This window comes from Erythrolamprus reginae, chromosome 5 (assembly GCF_031021105.1).
Source record: "Erythrolamprus reginae isolate rEryReg1 chromosome 5, rEryReg1.hap1, whole genome shotgun sequence".
Taxonomy (NCBI): domain Eukaryota; kingdom Metazoa; phylum Chordata; class Lepidosauria; order Squamata; family Dipsadidae; genus Erythrolamprus; species Erythrolamprus reginae.
The window spans coordinates 4,398,962-4,419,721 of NC_091954.1; the positions used below are offsets into that span (position 1 = coordinate 4,398,962).

The 20,760-nt window shown below is 41.1% G+C and overlaps 1 protein-coding gene across 8 annotated transcripts in view; it reads right to left on the reverse strand.

Annotated features, from left to right (window-relative positions):
* ZMIZ1 (zinc finger MIZ-type containing 1) overlaps window positions 1-20,760 on the reverse strand; it is a 479,806-nt gene that overhangs the window by 283,501 nt on the left and 175,545 nt on the right. For all 8 annotated transcript variants that reach the window (XM_070751999.1, XM_070752003.1, XM_070752002.1 and 5 more), the window contains exon 3: window positions 17,967-18,065. The gene's annotated coding sequence lies outside the window, so the exon portion shown is untranslated. The remainder of the gene's footprint in view (window positions 1-17,966; window positions 18,066-20,760) is intronic.

Genomic DNA, 20,760 nt, shown 5'->3' on the forward strand with positions numbered 1-20,760 from the left:
AGGAGGTATTTTTCAAATGAAGTTTAGAAAGAATGCCAAAAGAATCTAGTTCAGTAATAATTGTCCATTTAAGGTAGGGAGTTTTTTAAATGTTAAAATGGGAATAGCATCTTCAAACTGAACAGCCGCCCAGAAAATGTCTAAAGCTTTACAATGAAAAAGTTCAACTGATTTATGTCCTTAAGAGTTTAATTTCACTGACAATTTCATTATTTCAGGCTGGACGATGAGAAAAACATTGAAAATGGAGTACCTCCATTATGATTTCTTTTTTTAAAAAAAAAACACCTGGCCCACCCTACATAGATTATTCCCCCGCCCCCCTTAAATTAAAGAAATGCCCATGCCCGAGCTGTCTTTTACAGATCAGACAATGCTTTCTATTCAGACCATAGCTGCTATTGTTATTTGATTTAGCACTAACAGCATATGCGGCATTGAGGGATCCGATTAAATCTGATTAGGGATTTCTGCTTTCTGGGAAAAAAAAATTAACTAATGAATCACGCTCCTCTCAGCTCCAATTAATATTAAAGGCTATTAGGCTGTCTTGAAGACGTTACAAAAGAGAGCATCTTGGTAGAAGGAGATCGTTAGGGGTGGAGAACATTGGGATGAAATTTATTTATAGTCTTTTTCTGACCTGGTATCCCACCTCTTGTTGCTCTCCCAATGGGGTTGGATTACAATTTCCAGCCAAAGGAGACCACCTCTCCCTCCATCATCCAAACTCTTAAAGTATTGTAACTGAACAACGTCTGAAGAACCACAAAAACATTAACAACATCTGCTATAAAAACATTGATACTATATGTTCTGTCGGGCTCTCTGGTAGACTCCTCCCAAAAATTCACAGGTACAAATTTCAGACACACGCACGTTTGAAAATTCAAAACAATGTTCTTTATCATGAAAATTCCCTTAACCTAAGCCCTCTTTTGGTATAGCAAAGAGCACTCGTCTCCAAACAAACTGGTAATTTATACAAGTCCCTTATCAGTTCTGAGATACTTGGCAATTCACAGTCCTTCTTCTTTCACAAAGTGACACTGCTCTGGTTTAGTTTCAAAGCGGGGAAAAATCAGCACACAAAAGGTCAAAGTCAGTAAAGCAGTCACGAAACACAACAATCAGATAATCCTCAACACTGGCCAAACCCACAGGCTGCTATTTATAGCAGCCTCACTAATGACCACAGCCCCACCCAACCACAGGTGGCCTCATTTTCTTTGATAATAATCTCTCAGTTGTTGCTGCCTATGCATCGCTCTCCTCATGCGTGGCTGTATAATTAACTCTTGCTCTGAATCCAAGGAGGAGCTAGATAATTGATCTCCTTCTGAGCTGTCTGCCACACTCTCCTCCTCCCTGTCACTCATGTCTTCTTGGTCAGAGGAGCCTTCATCAGCAGATTCCACCGGGGGCAAAACAGGCCTGCAGCATGTGGATGTCTCCCCCACATCCACAGTCCTTGGGGCAGGAGCTGGGCCAGAGCTAACCACAACACTATAGAAACAAGTTTTACAACAGTATTGGTCTCATTTGAGACAACGATGTAACTGCATACAGAAGGGAGGTTGAACCAACTAGCTTCATAGTGCAACCAAAACTATCTGGAACTGAACATACTCAAAACCGTAGAAATGGTGGTAGATTTTAGGAGAAACCCTCCCATTCTACCACTTCTTACAGTACTAGACAACACAGTATCAACAGTAGAGACCTTCAAATTTCTAGGTTCTATCATATCTCAAGATCTAAAATGGTCACCTAACATCAAAAACATCATCAAAAAAGCACAACAAAGAATGTTATTTCTGCACCAACTCAGGAAGCTCAAACTGCCCAAGGAGCTGCTGATCCAGTTCTACAGAGGAATCACTGACTCTGTCATCTGCACCTCTATAAATGTCTGGTTTGGTGCTGCAACCTAACAGGACCGACACAGACTTCAGAGGATAATCAGAAAAAAACAGTTACCGCCAACCTGCCTTCCTTCCACTGAGGACTTGTATACTGCGCATGTCAAAAAAAAAGGGGGCTATGAAAATATTTACAGACCCCCCTCACATCCTGGACATACAGTGATACCTTGTCTTACGAACCCCTCGTCATACAAACTTTTTGAGAAGTTTGATTTACTTGGAGTTATATTCTGTTGTTTAAGTGTTCCCTTTATTTATTTATTTTGAGCAGTATATTTTTTTATATTGTTGTAAGCCACCCTGAGTCCTTCCCGATTGGGCAGCATAGAAGTCAAATAAAAACAACGAACCAACGGAAAAACCAACCAACCAACAAATAAATGTTACTAATGATTCATCTACTATCTCAGCTGGAACTTGGTTCCCAGCTTCTGCTAGTCTTTCGCCGCAATAATACTGTCAATTTGTCAATTTGAGATCATGCTTGGGGAAAAGTTGGGGGAAAGATCAAAAACAACGTGAGAAAATATTGTTTCACTGAAAGAGAAGTAGATCCTTGGAACAAACTTCCAGCAGACGTGGTTGGTAAATCCACAGTAACTGAATTTAAACATGCCTGGGATAAACATATATCCATTGTAAGATAAAATACAGGAAATAGTATAAGGGCAGACTAGATGGACCACGAGGTCTTTTTCTGCCGTCAGTCTTCTATGTTTCTATGTTTCTATGCCCTGTGTTCTTGATTTTTGCTCATTAATGAAAAAAACCCTGCCTTCTATTCCTCTAGGTCAGTGTTTCCCAACCTTGGCAACTTGAAGATATCTGGACTTCAACTCCCAGAATTCCCCAGCCAGCATTCGCTGGCTGGGGAATTCTGGGAATTGAAGTCCAAATACCTTCAAATTGCCACGGTTGGGAAACACTGCTCTAGGTTGTACATATCCAGTTCCCCCAATCTCTACCACCAATTGTTTTTTCCAGGTTTGAAATGTGGTTTTGCTAAGGCCAATATTCTAACCCTTAAAAGCTCAGCAAAACACTTTTTTCTTCCTTTCGTAGACTGAAAGTCTTAGAGAACCTCAAGAAGAGATGGAAACCTACTCAAAGTCACAATGAAGCTGACGTTTAAAAGCACTCGTGAAGATGATTATGGAATTATCCTCCATAATTTTACTTTCAGACTTCAGAAGTGCTTTAAGCTGGAGCCTGACGTCTAAGACTAATGGTCTCAAAAAGAATCCTGAATGAATGAAACAGAAGAACTATGGCACCTGAGGGCCTGGGGGCATTCTAACAGCTCCCTTGAAAAGATGGACAGCCATTGCAAATGCAATCCTCACTAGGACATTTCCTCCCTTAATTCCTTGTTGTATTTTTCAGAGTATAAGATGCATCTTTTTTTACCAGAAAAAAGAAGGCGAGTGTGTCTTATACACCAAATCCATCCCCTCCCCAGCCATCCCCACCCTTTGGCCTCTGCCTCCCAGCAATTTACCTCCTTGCAGCAAACAGTGCAGAGCCTGAATAGCAAAAGCAACTGATTATCAGCCTCCCAACCAGCCCACCTGTCAAAATGAAAGTGAAACTAGAACTGCAAGGAGGCAAATTGCTGGGGAGAAGGTAAGAGGCAGAATTTTATTTTCTTGCGCTAATCAGTTGCTGAAACTGGATGCAAGAAGTCAATAACTATAAAGGTCTACAGAATGTTCAAATTATTAGACTTAGTTTTATTTTAACAAAATGAAAAAGCTTTTTTAAAATAAATGCTTGATCTGAAGAGGCCCAGTGCTATTTTACATAGCAGAGAATAATATATACAGTGGTACCTCAAGATACGAACCCCTCGTCTTATGAACAACTCGTGATACGAACCCGGGGTTCAGAAAAATTTTGCCTCTTCTTACGAACTTTTTTCGAGTTATGAACCGGCGTTCGGAGACTGCTGGGAAGCCGCACGGCTGTCACCTTTTAAAACAGCCGCACGGCTTCCCAGAAGCCTCCCGAACGCCGGTTCGTAACTTGAACAAAGTTCGTAAGAAGAGGCAAAATTTTGCTGAACCCCGGGTTCGGTTTGGGAGGCTGCTGGGAAGCCCCCCAGGCCGGCTGCGACCTTTTGAAACACCCGCGCCGCTTCGCAGCTGTCTCCCGAAGCCGAACGCGGAAGTTCGGCTTTAGCGTTCGGCTTCAGGAGACAGCTGCGAAGCGGCGCGGGTGTTTTAAAAGGTCGCAGCCGGCCTGGGGGGCTTGCCAGCACCCCCCGAACCCCGAACCCGGGTTCGGGGGGGTTCTGGGAAGCCCTCCAGGCCGGCTGTCACCTTTTAAAACAGCCGCGCGGCTTCGAAAGCCGTTTTTTTTGCGGGGGGTTTTTTGGTTGCACGGATTAATTGACTTTACATTGTTTCCTATGGGAAACAATGTTTCGTCTTACGAACCTTTCGTCTTACGAACCTCCTCCTTGCACCAATTAAGTTCCTATCATGAGGTATTACTGTACTTCCAGAAAGCCACATCAATTTTAACAGCATCTGTAGAAGTATAATAATCTGAAACGTAACACTGTCCTGCTTAGTATTAAGTCAAGGCAACAGAGTTAAACCGTAAAATTATAATAAGATATGCTGCAAAGAGGCAGCAGGGGTAGGGGCGGGACGGAAATATATGTTGTATTGTCCTTTAACAGACAATCTATAAGTGTACTCACAAACTAAGAATACAATGATCTGTTTATGTGTGTCTTTTAATATGTATATAATTTAATAAAATCTATTTAAAAAACCCCAAAACCCTGACTTAGTCATGTTTGAAGTAGATCTATTTAAATAATTGGGAGAAGTTAGTGTGACTACATTTAAGAAAGCTTTCTGGCATTAATATACTGCCATGATGTACATTTCTCCAAGTCTTTGCTATTTCTATGGGTGAAGCACACATGAACAGAAATACACAGCAAACAGTGTATATCATCTGTGATGTTTGCTGGGAAGCAAATTGCTGGGATGCAGAGGCAGATTCCGCCCTTCCCAAAACTAAGGTGCATCTTATATTCCAAAAATAGGGCAAATCTCTGCAGCCTTTTAATACCATCCTTCTGCAATTGAGTGGGTCATATCTAGACTGTGTCCTGTCTCTCAATATCTTCAATGCAACAACTCATGATTGAGGTGCTGGAGCCCATCCTCAGATAATTTCTCTCTGTCTCTCTCTCTCTCTCTCTCTCCCTCTCCCTCTAACTCCCTCTCTGCGTCTCTCTCTCTCTGTCTATCTGTCTGTCTCTCTTTCTCTCTGTCTCTCTCTCTGGGTATGTGTGTTACTGTGTTTGTTTGCTGACTAATGGCTGCAATAAATTGAAAATGAATACCACCTATATGTCCTCTCCCACCCAATTTTTGAATAAAAGCCATCCTCCCACACCTTGAAAACTGCCACTCAGGACAGAGACAAAAATAGCCCTCTACCAAACAGCTAAATACATCTTGTGACACGTGCAGCTCTCTAAATAGCATCGTTCTTGGTATCCATTACATTCCTTAAGCTCAGCATTCCTCTTATATAGATATATATATATATATATTAAATCCACCTCATCCATAAATGTCAACCAGTTGCCATTCAGGTATAACATCCAAGGCAGCAGCATAGCCACATCCCTTTAATATATCTGGCAACATCCTAACTTTTGTTTGAGTAAACCGACCATACAAGTGTCTATTATCCACCCCCCAAAATTGTAAATAAATAAAATTAAACGATAAATAATTAAGAATAAATGATTACCATATTTTTCAGAGTTTAAGACGCACCAGAGTATAAGACACACCTTAGTTTTGGGAGAGGGAAATAGGGAAAATAATCTGCTTATCAGATATTTATCTGGCTAGCATCCTTAGTCTGGTCAGTTTCAGCACTTTATTTTATCCCCTGGTTAAGGCTTTTAAAGAAACCTTATTCAGAGAGAGTAACAATGAAAGAGCTTGCTAGCCAGTAAGAACTGGGAACACCATTAGCACCTGAAAAGAAACATTCAGAGCAAGTAGAGCAATGAAAAAAACCCTGCAAAGACGTAGCGCTTGGAACACATTCTTCGCAGAGAATAGCAATGAAAGAGCCTGCAAGGTAAGAGCTGGGAACATCGTTAGCACCTGGTTAGGGCTGGAAAGAAACATTTGGAGCAAGTAAAACCAATGGGGAAAAAATTACAAAGACAGGGTTTGGAAAACATTCTTAGCAGAGAGTAACAGGGAAAGAGCTTGCAAACCAGGAAGAACTGGGAACTTCCTTAGCACCTGGTTAGGGCTGGAAAGAAACAATTAGAGCAAATTAGACTAATGGGGGGAAAAACCTGCAAAGACTTAGGGCTTGGAAAACATTCTTTGCAGAGAGTAACAATGAAAGAGCCTGCAAGGTAAGAGCTGGGAAGATCGTTGGTGGCTCGGTGGGGGGAGAGGAAGCTACATTCAGAGTATAAGACACACCCAAATTATCAGCCTCTTTTAGGGAGGAAAAAGGTGTGTTTTATACTCCAAAAAATATGGTAATAGTTATAAAATAATAATTCAGAAAAACAAGCCCAAAAAAATCCCTCAAAGAGCAAATCTGATGGACTTTTCCCCCATTATGTTTTCTCTTTCCTTTGTAAACTAGTGTAGAAAGTTAGCACTCACCCTCTCCTAGAAGAATGGGATATTTTAGGAAATATTAAAAAGGCAGAATATTTCTCCTAAAAGAGAAGTAGAAATCTTGAGACGGAAACTCAGCCCTAGCTCTCAGCCCCCAGGCAGATATTTTAGATATGTACAAGACAAAATACTGGGCCAGTTTATCTACAAAGCAATAGGCCTTCACTCTCAGGGCATAACAGGATTAGCCCTCTACTTATCTAGCAACAGAAATTGCATCACCCAGCAAGATTCAACCAAGCCTGGGACTGAAGACAACCTACAAAGTTATCCTTGCATGGCTCCATGGGACTAAATGAGAATAACCCCCCCCCCCCCCCCATTTCTTCCAACACTAGGGTTGAACAAACTTTTAGTCTTATGAATGAAGGTGAATCTACAGTCCATTTCCATTTAGCAGATGATGCTACATCTACCTTAAATTGACTCCAAAGTCCAGGATTTGTAAAGTTGGAATGAGCCGAGGTGGCGCAGTGGGTAGAATGCGGTACTGAAAGCCACTGAAGCTGACTGTAGATCTGCAGGTCAGCGGTTCAAATCTCATCACCTGCTCAAGTTTGACTCAGCCTTCCATCCTTCCGAGCTGGGTAAAATGAGGACCAGATTGTGGGGGCAATATGCTGGCTCTGTTATAAAGTGCTATTGCCACCTGAGTCTAAGGAGAAGGGAGCATAAAAATATGAAATGAATGAATGAATGAAGGGAGGGAGGGAGGGAGGGAGGGAGGGAGGAAGGAAGGAAGGAAGGAAGGAAGGAAGGAAGAAAGAAAGAAAGAAAGAAAGAAAGAAAGAAAGAAAGAAAGAAAGAAAGAAAGATGGAGAAACCTACTTACGGATCAAAAAAATGACAGAAAGAAATATTATTCAGATATTTAATACTTTAAAAAGAAAAAAGAAATTGGCAGAGCTGTTAATTATATAATATAACCTGCACAACATAATTACAGGCTTGGTCAACTCGTTTGGTTTGAGTATGATTGAATCAGCAAACGGCTGGCATATATTAACCAACATTATCAAACATTAGTCTAAGGGCTGCTATTCTTTCTATCGACAAGGAGCAAGAGGTGTGATATAAATTACGTGCCTTGAAGTCCAGACATAAATTGAGCACAAAACATCCCGTGTTGTTTGCGTCATGAACTAATTGGTTTCAGATACAGTGTGTACATTTCTGTCTTTGCCATCTGCAAATGTTGTCCATGCACACAACATATGCCCACACACACAAACACACACACACACACCTACAACTATTACAATCATTAACTTAGGGACTGTTCCAAATTACACCAGGAGTGAAGAAATATGACATGATTGGTTTTCAGATATTATTATTATTATTATTATTATTATTATTATTATTATTATTATTATTATTATTGGTTGTTATTTTGTTGATAATAATAATAATAATAATAATAATAATAATAATAATAATAATAATAATAATAATAATAATTCTATACCACCTTTCTCAACTGACTCAGGGCGGCTTACAAAAAAAAAATACAAAATACAAAACATGTGAGAAATCTAATATTTAAAAAAATGCTAAAAATTCTAAAAACCCATTTTTCCTAAAGACACAACACAGGAAGGAAGGAAGGAAGGAGGGAGGGAGGGAGGAAAGGAAGGAAGGAAGGAAGAAGGGAAGGGGGAGGATAGGAAGGAGGGACAGGGGGAGGGAAGGAGGGAAGGAAGGAATGAAGGAAGGAAGGAAGGAAGGAAAGGAGGGAGGGAAGGAAGGAAAGGAAAGAGGGAGGGAGGGAGGGAGGGAAGGAAGGAAGGAAGGAAGGAAGGTAGGAAGGAAGGATCACCATCTAAACTTTTTTCCTTTATTTTGTTACTCCTTCTTCGATATCATCCTAGGAATTGACAGGCTGCAAATTCCATGCAATTCATTATTACGAAAGTCATCCCAGCTTGAATGAAAATGAAATTAATTCATCATAATAGGAAGACCTTCAATTTCAGATGAAGCCAATCAGATGACAGGGGAGGGGGAAATATCTTTAAACGCATAACAAGAGGTGACAAATCAAATGGGAATTAATGTGGAGAAAACATGCAAAAAAATGCTTGATTGGATTTAAGCAGAATTGACGTTACAGTGCAAATTAACTCGGTACTTATTTTTTAATCTGTGGAGAAAAAGTATTCACCAAAAGAGCCATAAAAAGGCACTTCATTTATAATCTAGCTATTAGCTTCCAATTTAAGTGTATTTCTACTTGAACAGTTTATCAGAGGGTGGTTCTGTCTTTGCCAGGAATCAATGTTATTCTGCCAATTAAATATCTCAACGTCTTGGAACAGGGTAACTACACCAAGGCACGTCTGGAATTCAGATTTATTAATTGCTTGTTTGTTTATTTAGCTGCCCATCTCACAAACATGGCAATTCTGGGGGAGAAAGTGGAGCTTACTAAGATGACGCAGATGTAAAAGAGGAGGTAGATCCTGGGAGAAGAGTCAAGGGAGGACTCAACTTAGAGTCCTTACATTGCCACAGGGGATCTAAGTCCAGCCCCCTTTAAATTATGTTAACACTTATTTATTTATTTATTTATTTATTTGCTTGCTTGCTTGCTTGCTTGCTTGCTTGCTTGCTTGCTTGCTTGCTTGCTTGCTTGCTTGCTTGCTTGCTTGCTTACTTACTTACTTATTGGATTTGTATGCCGCCCCTCTCCATAGACTAGGGGCGGCTAACAACAGTAATAAAAAACAGCATGTAAATCCAATACTAAAACAGCTAAAAAAAACCCTTACTTGTAAAACCAAACATACATACAAACAAACAAACATACCATGCATAAATTGTAAAGGCTTAGGGGGAAAGAATATCTCAGTTCCCCCATGCCTAATGGCAGAGGTGGGTTTTAAGGAGCTTACGAAAGGCAAGGAGGCTGGGGGCAATTCTAATCTCCGGGGGAGTTGGTTCCAGAGGGCCGGGGCCACCACAGAGAAGGCTCTTCCCCTGGGCCCCGCCAAACAACATTGTTTAGTTGACGGGACCCAGAGAAGGCCAACTCTGTGGGACCTAACTGGTCGCTGGGATTTGTGCGGCAGAAGGCGGTCTCGTAAATACTCTGGTCCGGTGCCATGAAGGGCTTTATAGGTGATGACCAACACTTATACCCAGTGATGGGCTGCCAAACGTTTTACTGCCGCACTGTAGCCGTGGCTTATTTTGTGGGTGTGGCTTGATGGTCATGTGACCTGGTAGGAGTGGCTTGCCAGCCATGTGACCAGTGGGACTGGCTTGACAATCGTGTCACCAGGGGTGGCTTAAAAGTCATGTAACTGGATGGGAGTAGCTTACCAGATAGGTTTTCAAATAGGTGCGTGGATTCTTTTTCAGTTGATTAAGTCACATTATTTGAAGAGCCACAAAAAGGACAAATGATAGAGACCATGGTTTGTTGAAGAGCAGAGTCACATTTTAAGGTTTTGTACTGGGCCCACAAGATTCAGAATGATAACAGACTAGGCAAGTAGCTCAATTTTCTTTCATTGCTTTAAAAGTTCAGTTCTAGATAATGATCAAAATGATGAAAGAATTAATGGGTAAAAACATGCTACTTAATTATTTCCTATTTTAAAAGTAATTAAGGATCATACTAAGGTACTAGAGAAGGAAGGACAATTAAAAACAATATTAAATATTCAATGAATAGTGGATAAACGTATTACCCCTACTGTGCCCCCCCCCACCCGTGGGGGCAGCAGCCCATTAGTAAATCTAGATATATTCCATCAGCAATGATAGTTTGTTAAACTATGTTCAATATCAAGGGTTCAATGCAATCTAAATATATTCAATCACAAAATGACAGTGTACTAAACTAAATAAGGTTTACTATCAAGGATTCTACACAGTTTAGATATATTCAATCAGCAAGGATAATTTGCTAAACAAAACAAATTATGTTCACTATGAAGAATTCAAAGCAATCTACATATATTCAATCAGCAATGGTAGTTTGCTAAACTAAATATGTTTACTATCAAGGATTGGAAATATTCCATCATCAATGATGCTTTGCTGAACTAAAGAAACCACTATGTTTACTATCAAGGATTGGAAGCAATCTGGGAATACTCAATAATCAATGATAGTTTGCTGAACTAAAGAAACTATGTTTTACTCTATCAAAGATTGGAAGCAATCTGGAAACATTCAATCAGCAACAACAGTTTGCTGAACTGAACCAAACTACTATAGTTTAGTATCGAAGATAGGAAGCAATCCAGATATATTTCAATCAGCAATGGTAAAGAAACTATTTTTCTCAAACGGACTTATTTTAAATTTTGTAGAAGCCTCTAAGTATGCAAGCAATCACATGAAAAATATACCCTTCTCCTTTTTACTGTGTTAAAAATTAAAAGTTCGGCCAAAAAGAATAACCTCCTTTTGTGAAAGGGAGTGAGAAGTCACATTACAGATTACGTGAAAGGGATGAGAAAAATTGTCAAGACAACCAACTAGCACAAACCTCTCTCTCTCCCCTGCCCTGAACCCAAGGAAGCATTCGTTTGTACCTCTTTCGGTGTGGTTTTCCACAACAGGCTGGGGACTGCTATGTCCTTAGAATCACTCCAGACATTCTAAGGGCTCAGGATCGGAGTCATTGCGAGAAGTTCCAGGAAGAAGATCTCAACACGCCAGGGATCCTGCTGCCGTCCTTCATTTTCCTTTTATAACAACATTTATTTATACCCAAGAAGAGCCAAGCTCGCGTGCAGCAATGTACGGGGTTCGGCAGCCACCTGAAAGCTCAGGGAAAGGCTGTTAAGCCAGAATACGCTCACAAGCCAAAAGGCTAAGCAGCAACTCAAATGGGTTGGAGTGATAGGCTGGTTTGATTCCAGCCTTGCCTTATACAGTGGTCCCTCTACTTAACAAACTTAATTCGCTCAGTGACCAGGTTCTTAAGTAGAAAAGTTTAGAAGAAGAAGCAATTTTCCCCATAGGAATCAATATAAAAGAAAATAATGCGTGCGATTGGGGAAACCACAGGGAGGGTGGAGGCCCTGTTTCCTCCCAGGAGATTCCCAGAGAGGCCCCACGGAGGCTTCCCCCCACCTTTTCTGGCCCTGTTTCCTCCCAGGAGATTCCTAGAGAGGCCCCACGGAGGCTTCCCCCCACCTTTTCTGGCCCTGTTTCCTCCCAGGAGATTCCTAGAGAGGCCCCACGGAGGCTTCCCCCCACCTTTTCTGGCCCTGTTTCCTCCCAGGAGATTCCTAGAGAGGCCCCACGGAAGCTTCTCCCCGCCTTTTCTGGCCCCGTTTCCTCCCAGGAGATTCCTAGAGAGGCCCCACGGAGGCTTCCCCCCACCTTTTCTGGCCCTGTTTCCTCCCAGGAGATTCCTAGAGAGGCCCCACGGAGGCTTCTCCCCACCTTTTCTGGCCCTGTTTCCTCCCAGGAGATTCCTAAAGAGGCCCCACGGAGGCTTCTCTCCACCTTTTCTGGCCCTGTTTCCTCCCAGGAGATTCCTAGAGAGGCCCCACGGAGGCTTCTCCCCACCTTTTCTGGCCCCGTTTCCTCCCAGGAGATTCCTAAAGAGGCCCCACGGAGGCTTCTCCCCAACTTTTCTGGCCCTGTTTCCTCCCAGGAGATTCCTAGAGAGGCCCCACGGAGGCTTCTCCCCACCTTTTCTGGCCCTGTTTCCTCCCAGGAGATTCCTGGAGAGGCCCCATGGAGGCTTCTCCCTGCCTTTTCCGGTTACAGTTTTGGAGGCTCGGGTTTGTAAGTGGAAAATGGTGCTTGAGAAGAGGCAAAATAATCTTGAACATCTGGTTCTTATCTAGAAAAGTTCGTAAGTAGAGGCGTATTATAAATGTATATAAATGGGTAAAGTGATGGAGGCATAGAAAAAGAGCTGGGTTTGTTACTATATGCTAAATTAAAAAATAGAATAGTGTTTGGGCAACAATGGGGAAATGATGAGGGTCCTGACAGATCACAGTGCAATTAAAAAAAAAATAGAATGTGCTAAGATTCAGCTGCCAAAAAACCCAATCCAGTTCTAGGCTGTATTATCAGAGGGATGGAATCAAGATCACGTGAAGTGTTAATATCACGTTATAAGGCCTTGTTAAGGCCACACTTGGAATACAGCATTCAGTTTTGGTCGCCACGATACAAAAAGGATGTTGAGGCTCTAGAAAAAATGCAAAGAAGAGCGACAAAGAGGATGAGGGGACTGGAGGTTAAAACATATGAAGAACAGTTGCAGGAACTGGGCATGGCTAGTTTGATGAAAAGAAGGACCAGGGGAGACATGATAGCTGTCTTCCAGTATCTCAGGGGTTGCCACAAAGAAGAAGGAGTCAACCTATTCTCCAAAGCACCTGAGGGTAGAACAAGAAGCAATGGGTGGAAACTAAACAAGGAGAGAAGTAACTTAGAACTATGAAGAAATTTCCTGAACAATTGATCCATGGAACAGCTTGCCTCCAGAAGTTGTGAATGCTCCAACAGTGGAAGTTTTCAAGAAGATGTTGAATAACCATCTGTCTGAAGTAGTGCAGGGTTTTCTGCCTAAGCAGGGGGTTTGTTTCTTTGTTTATTTTTCAAGCATGTGTTGGATAACAGATATAGGTATAAACATGGCTATTAATACATGGAATGTATAGGAATAAAGGGGAACATTAGGACAGGGATGGTAGGTACCCTAGTGTGCTTATGCATGCCCCTTTCAGAGCTCTTAGGAATGGGGTGAGGTCAACAATAGATAGACTAAGGTTAAAGTTGTGGGGCTTTGAGGGAGAAATCACAGAGTCAGTTAGTGTATTGCAAGCATTGCCTGGTTGGACTAGAAGACCTCCAAGATCCCTTCCAACTCTGTTGTTGTTATTATTGAGATGGATGGCTTGATCCATCTTGATGGCTTGAGACACTTAAGATAAAAGAATAAGAAGAAACAGAATGCTTTTTAACATGGGATTTATTTTACCATTGGTTAACCATTAGGAACAGGTTAGAGGTTATAAACTAAGCGGAATCCCCCCAAAAAGGTGTGTACTGAAAATTTTGCAAGATGGATAAACTAACTGTATTGTTATTTTGTGGTTAATATTGATGTGTTTATTAAGATGACAAGTACAATTATGGTTATTGTTGTATACTTATTTAAAATTAATGGTGCCCAGACAAACATTCTGTTCAGATAGATATGGATTTTTTTTAATGTTTATAAAAGAAAAATGTATCAATAAAACACATGGATGACTTGACACTTAAGATAAAATCCATCAACAGATGGATGGCTTGACACTTAAGATAAAAGAATAAGAAGAAACAGAATGCTTTTTAACATGGGATTTATTTTACCATTGGTTAACCAATAGGAACAGAGGTTAGAAATGGATTTTTTTTAATGTTTATAAAAGAAAAATGTATCAATAAAACACTTTTTTTTTTAAAAAAATATATCCTGCAATAGTTGTTAAGTGTGAAAAACAGTCCTAAGTGCCCCCTTTTTATTTCCACCACCGTTGTAATTTTCCAAAGCTCACTTAAACGAACTGTTGCAACCCAAGGACTTTTCCACACAGGTACTAAATAAATACAAGGACAAACTTTCACGGCCATGAAATAAATTGGGGTCTCCAAGCTGAATTTTGTCCAGGAGCAATAAATATACTGCTCAAAAAAATAAAGGGAACACTCAAAGAACACAATATAACTCCAAGTAAATCAAAACTTCTGTGAAATCAAACTGTCCACTTAGGAAGCAACACTGATTGACAGTCAATTTCACCTGCTGTTGTGCACATTTTTATTTATTTTTATTTATTTATTCTGTCCAATACACAATGAGGGTTTTAGTGGGTATATATCTATAGACTTTCTACTAAATCTGCACTTCTATTCTACTAGTTTTTCTCATCATTCCTGTCACCCATTTCCTCCCATGTTGACTGTGTGACTGTAACTTGTTGCTTATATCCTAAGATTTTTATTAATATTGCTTCTTCGTTGCTTATTTGACCCCTATGACAATCATTGTTGTACCACATGATTCTTGACAAATGTATATTTTATTTTATGTACGCTGAGAGCATATGCACCAAGACAAATTCCTTGTGTGTCCAATCACACTTGGCCAATAAAAATTCTATTCTATTCTATTCTATACACATAGTAAAATACATAATGAAGGTCATAGAGGAGATACTCATAGTAAAATATATCTATGAAAGAATAGAAAAGAAGATATAGGAATAGAACATATCAATGAAAGAATAAAAGAAGAGATATAGGAATAGAAGAAAGGTATAGGAGATATAGGAGAGCAATAGGACAGGGGACGGAAAGCACTCTAGTGCACTTGTACTCGCCCCTTACTGACCTCTTAGGAATCTGGATAGGTCAACCGTAGATAAAGTATTCAATGAGAATATTTCATTCATTCGGATCTAGGATGTGTTCTTGGAGTGTTCCCTTTATTTTTTATTTTTTTGAGCAGTGTATATGAGAAGAAAAAGGAGGGATGTTAAAAAATAATCTCCTTGGGTTTCACAGAAGAGTCACAAGAGATAAAATTTTTAGGGGTGGGGGGAACTTCCATGCTAGCTTACCATTAGGCCTGCCTATTTAGGAGGGTCAGCATATTAAGCCAGCTCTAACCCCTGTTTCCTGCAGATGTTCCCCTCTTCCAGACAGCTGGCCTAATGATTATCTTAGAAGCCAGGGAAGGCATGTGAGCAGTTGCTTAGCAACCGTCCTCTTCCGCTTCAAGGTAACTTAGAGGCAGTCGGAAGATAAATAGATGAATTGCCTCGGAGCCATCTGCAGACTCCTATCCGGAGCACTCAACTGAAGCATGAAGACGATTTAATACGAAGCCACAGGAAGCCCCCCACCCACCCACCCCATGTGCCCTTAGAATTGCCCTCTGCCTCTCTTTCTTGAAAGGGACCAAGCCGCTCCCGACAAAGGAACAATGGAAACATCAGCTGGTTGTAGATGGTCTTAAAAGATGAGCTCCTTCTTTCCGGGATTAGGCCCTTACACGCCTCGGCCAATATGTCTCCCGCCCCCCTGCTAAATTATTCTCGAATCCCAGCGGCCGATAAGGTCCCACTGAGTCGGCCTTCTCCGGGTCCCGTCGACCAAACAATGTCGTTTGGCGGGCCCCAGGGGAAGAGCCTTCTCTGTGGCGGCCCCGGCCCTCTGGAATCAACTTCCCCCGGAGATTAGAATGACCCCCACCCTCCTTGTCTTTTGCAAGTTACTTAAGACCCACCTATATCGCCAGGCATGGGGCATGGGTCTTATTATATTTCATGTTTGATGTGTATGTGCTGTATGGTTTTTAATTGTTGAGGTTTTTATATATTTTATTATTAGATTTGTTCCATTGTTATACTGTTTTTATTACTGTTGTGAGCCGCCCCGAGTCTTCGGAGACGGGCGGCATACAAATCTAATGAATTGAATTGAATTGAATTTTACCATCACACTGGGCATCTCTTAGAGCAGGGCTTCCCAATTATTTTCGGTTACGCCCCACCTAGGAAGATTTTGCGTCTTCCCCCCAACTCTCCGCCGTGGGGCATCTCAGGGCCCACCCCGCCTGGCCTGCCACCCCAAAATGTGCCCCACCACAAGTTGCGCATCATGCCTAATGCTTGTACCAGTACCTCAAAGAAACATAGAAGATTGATGGTAGAAAAAGACCTCATGGTCCATCTAGTCTGACCTTATACTATTTCCTGTATTTTATCTTAGGATGGATATACAGTGGTACCTCTGCTTACGAACTTAATTCGTTCCGTGACCAGGTTCTTAAGTAGAAAGGTTTGTAAGAAGAAGCAATTTTTCCCATAGGAATCAATGTGAAATAAAATAATGTGTGCGATTGGGGAAACCACAGGGAAGGTAGAGGCCCTGTTTCCTCCCAGGAGATTCCTAGAGGCCCCATGGAGGCTTCTCCCCGCCTCTCCCGGCCCTGTTTCATCCCAGGAGATTCCTAGAGAGGCCCCACGGAGGCTTCTCCCCGCCTCTCCCGGCCCTGTTTCCTCCCAGGAGATTCCTAGAGAGGCCCCATGGAGGCTTCTCCCTGCTTTTTCCGATTACAGTTTTGGAGGCTTGGGTTTGTAAGCGGAAAATAGTTCTTGAGAAGAGGCAAAAAAATCTTGAACACCCGATTCTTATCTAGAAATGTTCATACGTAGGGGCGTTCTTAGGTAGACGTACCACTGTATGTTTATCCCAGGCATGTTTAAATTCAGTTACTGTGGATTTACCAACCGTGTCTGACTGTATGATTGTAACTTGTTGCTTGTATACTTAAGATTTTTATCTGCGGAGAGGGGCGGCATACAAATCTAATAAATTATTATTATTATTATTATTATTATTATTATTATTATTGTTGATTGTTTCCTCATTGCTTATTTGACTCCTACGACAATCATTGTTATATCTCATGATTCTTGACAAATGCATATTTTATGTACACTGAGAGCATCTGCACCAAAGACAAATTCCTTGTGTATTCAATCATACTTTTCCAATAAATAATCCTCCCCTCCCCTCTCCTCTCCTCTCCCCTCCCCTCCCCTATCCTATCCCATCCTATCCTAAGGGAGGTTCTGCCATCATCTATGGAGGACCAAGAGCTTCAAAATAAACTAAACTGAAATTGACCAAATCTAGCTTCTTTATTTCTGGTCATGGCTAGTAAAATCTTGGGGTTCATAAGCTAATCATGATCATGGTGAGACCCAGAATGAACAAGGAGAAACATTTGCCCAGCCTCCAAATTGTAGCTGGGCCCTAAACACCCCACAATTCATCAACAACGGTGCCACAAAGACATTCATAATGTCCAGACTCTCTCAGGGTTAATTCAAACCCATCAGAAAACTGTCAACCCAGTGATTAATGCCAAACCTTCAATTCCAATAGCTTCTCCTCCTAGCTCTTTCCTTTATCTATGGAGAAAATGGAAGCTTAAATTCTTTGGTCTGTTGTCATGTCTGGAGCAAACAATTTTGCACAAACTATTCCTCACTTCTAAACAGAGACTAGCATTTGCAACTCTGACTGAAAGATTAATATATATAAACTCCCTTCATCCAATAGACCGCAGTACCCATCAATGACCAACGATGCCCAAAGATTTTTTTAACCATTTAAAAGCAGATTATTAATTAAAAATTACATTGTCCATGTTAATTTTTGCAAAATATATGTGTGTGTTTTTTTAAAGTAATCACACATGCTGGTAAATAGTTACTACCACTTGCAATTTCTGTATAAATTTGAATCCCTGTGGAAAGCAATGTAATGAAATGATATTATATACAGTACTCTGTATCACTGTGGATTCTGGATGACTTACCATTTAGGAATAAAATTGCTGGTTTGAGTTATTTCTCCCACTTGCTTGTTGTTAACAAAGGCAAATGCGATCTTGTACAATAAGCTCCTCAGATTCTTTCTGGATGGGAAGAAAAGAAGATATATATATTTTTAAATTAAATATTATTCTATGTGAATCTTATCTCTTGCTAAGCAGCATTGGCAACAATCCTCTGAAAAAACTGACTAAAGAATGTGATTCCCCCCACCCCAGAGCTGGGATTCACATAATTTACCTACCAGTTCGCCCAGAACTGAGAGCATGAGGGGCGCATACTTTGCTAGCATATTCCCCTCCCAAGCATGCGCTCAGTCTTCCATGCATGTGCTTTGCTCGGGCGCACGGCCCGAATGCTTGCACATGGGTTGAAAGCGTGGCTAAATAGGACAGCATAGCGCCATGGCTGGAAAAACTTGGGTTTTTTAGTTTACTTTTAAAATTGGGCTTTTGAACTGTTTTCTATTGCTTTTATAGGTTGTGAGCCGCCCTGAGTCTTCAGAAAAGGGCGGAATATAAATCAAATAAATAAGTAAGCAAGTAAGTAAGTGTGTGTGTGTGAGAGAGAGAGAGAGTGAGTGAATGAATGAGTGAGTGAGTGAGTGAGTGAGTGAATGAATGAATGAATGGCAGAGATTAAGAATGTAATCAGCATTGTTCAGCAAATAAATAACCCAGAGAATACGATATTTATTAAGCACTAATTGTAAACAACAGAAAATCAAAGAGAGAGAGAGAGAATATCAAAATATAAAAACATCAAAATATCAAAGCATCCACTTCAAACGGAGACTGTGTCCATGAATTGGAGGAAGAATTCAATGAAAAGAATGCAGTCCTTGACTTACAACAGCTCATTTAGTGACCATTACGAATTTACGGCGACACTGAAAACAGTGAGTTGCGACCATTTTTCAGACTTACGACCATTCGCTGCAGCATCCCCAGGGTCACGTGACTCATATCCGGATGCTTGACGACTTACGGTACTTGCTTTTATGATGGTGGCAGTGTCCCTTTCGCGACCTTCGGACGAGCCAAGTCAATGGGGAATCGAGATTCACTTAACGAACGTGTTACCAAATTAACAACTGCAACAATTCGCTTAACAAATGTGAGAAGAAAAGCCATAAAATGGGACTAAACTCACTTAACAAATTTCTCTCTTAACAACATAAATTGTGTGTGTGTGTGTGTGAGTGAGTTGTGTTCGTAAGTCTACCTGCATTTCCCTTTCTATAGAGACCAAGAACTATTTCCACTCTTTACTAAATATCCTGCTCATTTCAATTTGTTTTATCTCAATACGATGTTATTATCAGATCAATCTTATCCGACTTCATTTCCCTGTTTTTATTTCCTTGACCAAGTACAGCTCTACAGCCTGCACTGTAAGCCATAGTATTAAATCTAATCCTCTTCATGTAGTTTGGAGTAGGTACGTTTTCCCTTTTATCTTAATGAATTGGGGCCCCTTTTGTGTTTTATTATGTTGCCTTAAACACGACCTAAGCATAGCCCATAAAATCATCTGCTATAACGTCCTTCCTATCAACGACTACTTCACCTTCAACCACAACAACGCTCGAGCACAAAACAGATACAAACTTAAAGTAAACCGCACCAAACTCGACTGCAGGAAATACGAATTTAGTAACTGAGTACAGTGGTACCTCGAGATACGAGTTTAATTCGTTCCGGACCTGGGCTCTTAAGTCGAGCAGCTCTTATCTCGAACGACTTTTCCCCGTAGGAATTAATGTAAATAATTTTAATTGGTTCCAGCCCTCAAAAAATTCACAAAGTTAGTCTAAATTATGCAGAAAGACATGTTTTTAATGAAGAAATGTACATGTACATATAAATGAATAATAAAGTTTCTTTCACTTAACTTGTAAACTTTCTTAAACTTTTAAATTTACATATGTTCAACTTCTCTGCCACCCAATCCTGTAGGACAGAGGTCCCCAACCCTTTTTGCACCAGGGACCGGCTTTAAGCGATCAAGAGAGGAATGGGTGAATGAATGGACGGAGGGTGGGAAGGAAGGAAGGAAAGAGGGAAGGGACAGGAACAGAGGAAGGAAGCAAGGAAACTTATGAAAGGGGAGAGTAAGAGAGGAATGAGTGAAGGGAGGGAGGGAGGGAAGAAGGTGGGAAGGAGAAAGAAAAGAAGAAATAGAGGAAGGGAAGGTAAAAGAGAGAAAGAAAAAGAGCAAGAAAGAAAGGGAAGGGACAGGAACAGAGGAAGGAAGCAAGGAAACTCATGAAAGGGGAGAGTAAGAGAGGAATGAGTGAAGGGAGGGAGGGAGGGAAGAAGGTGGGAAGGAGAAAGAAAAGAAGAAATAGAGGAAGGGAAGGTAAAAGAGAGAAAGAAAAAGAGCAAGAAAGAAAGGGAAGGGACAGGAACAGAGGAAGGAAGCAAGGAAACTCATGAAAGGGGAGAGTAAGAGAGGAATGAGTGAAGGGAGGGAGGGAGGGAAGAAGGTGGGAAGGAGAAAGAAAAGAAGAAATAGAGGAAGGGAAGGTAAAAGAGAGAAAGAAAAAGAGCAAGAAAGAAAGCTGCAAGCACCCCCCCGAGCCTCCCAGGCCGGCTGCAACCTTTTAAAACACGCGCGCCGCTTCGCAGCTGTCTCATGAAGCCGAACGCGGAAGTTAGGCGCTTGTATCTCGAATTTGGGCTTGTAAGTAGAACAAAAATATCTCTCCCCTCCCAGCTCTTATCTCGAGTTGCTCTTAAGTAGAGCAGCTCTTATGTCGGGGTTCCACTGTAGTTG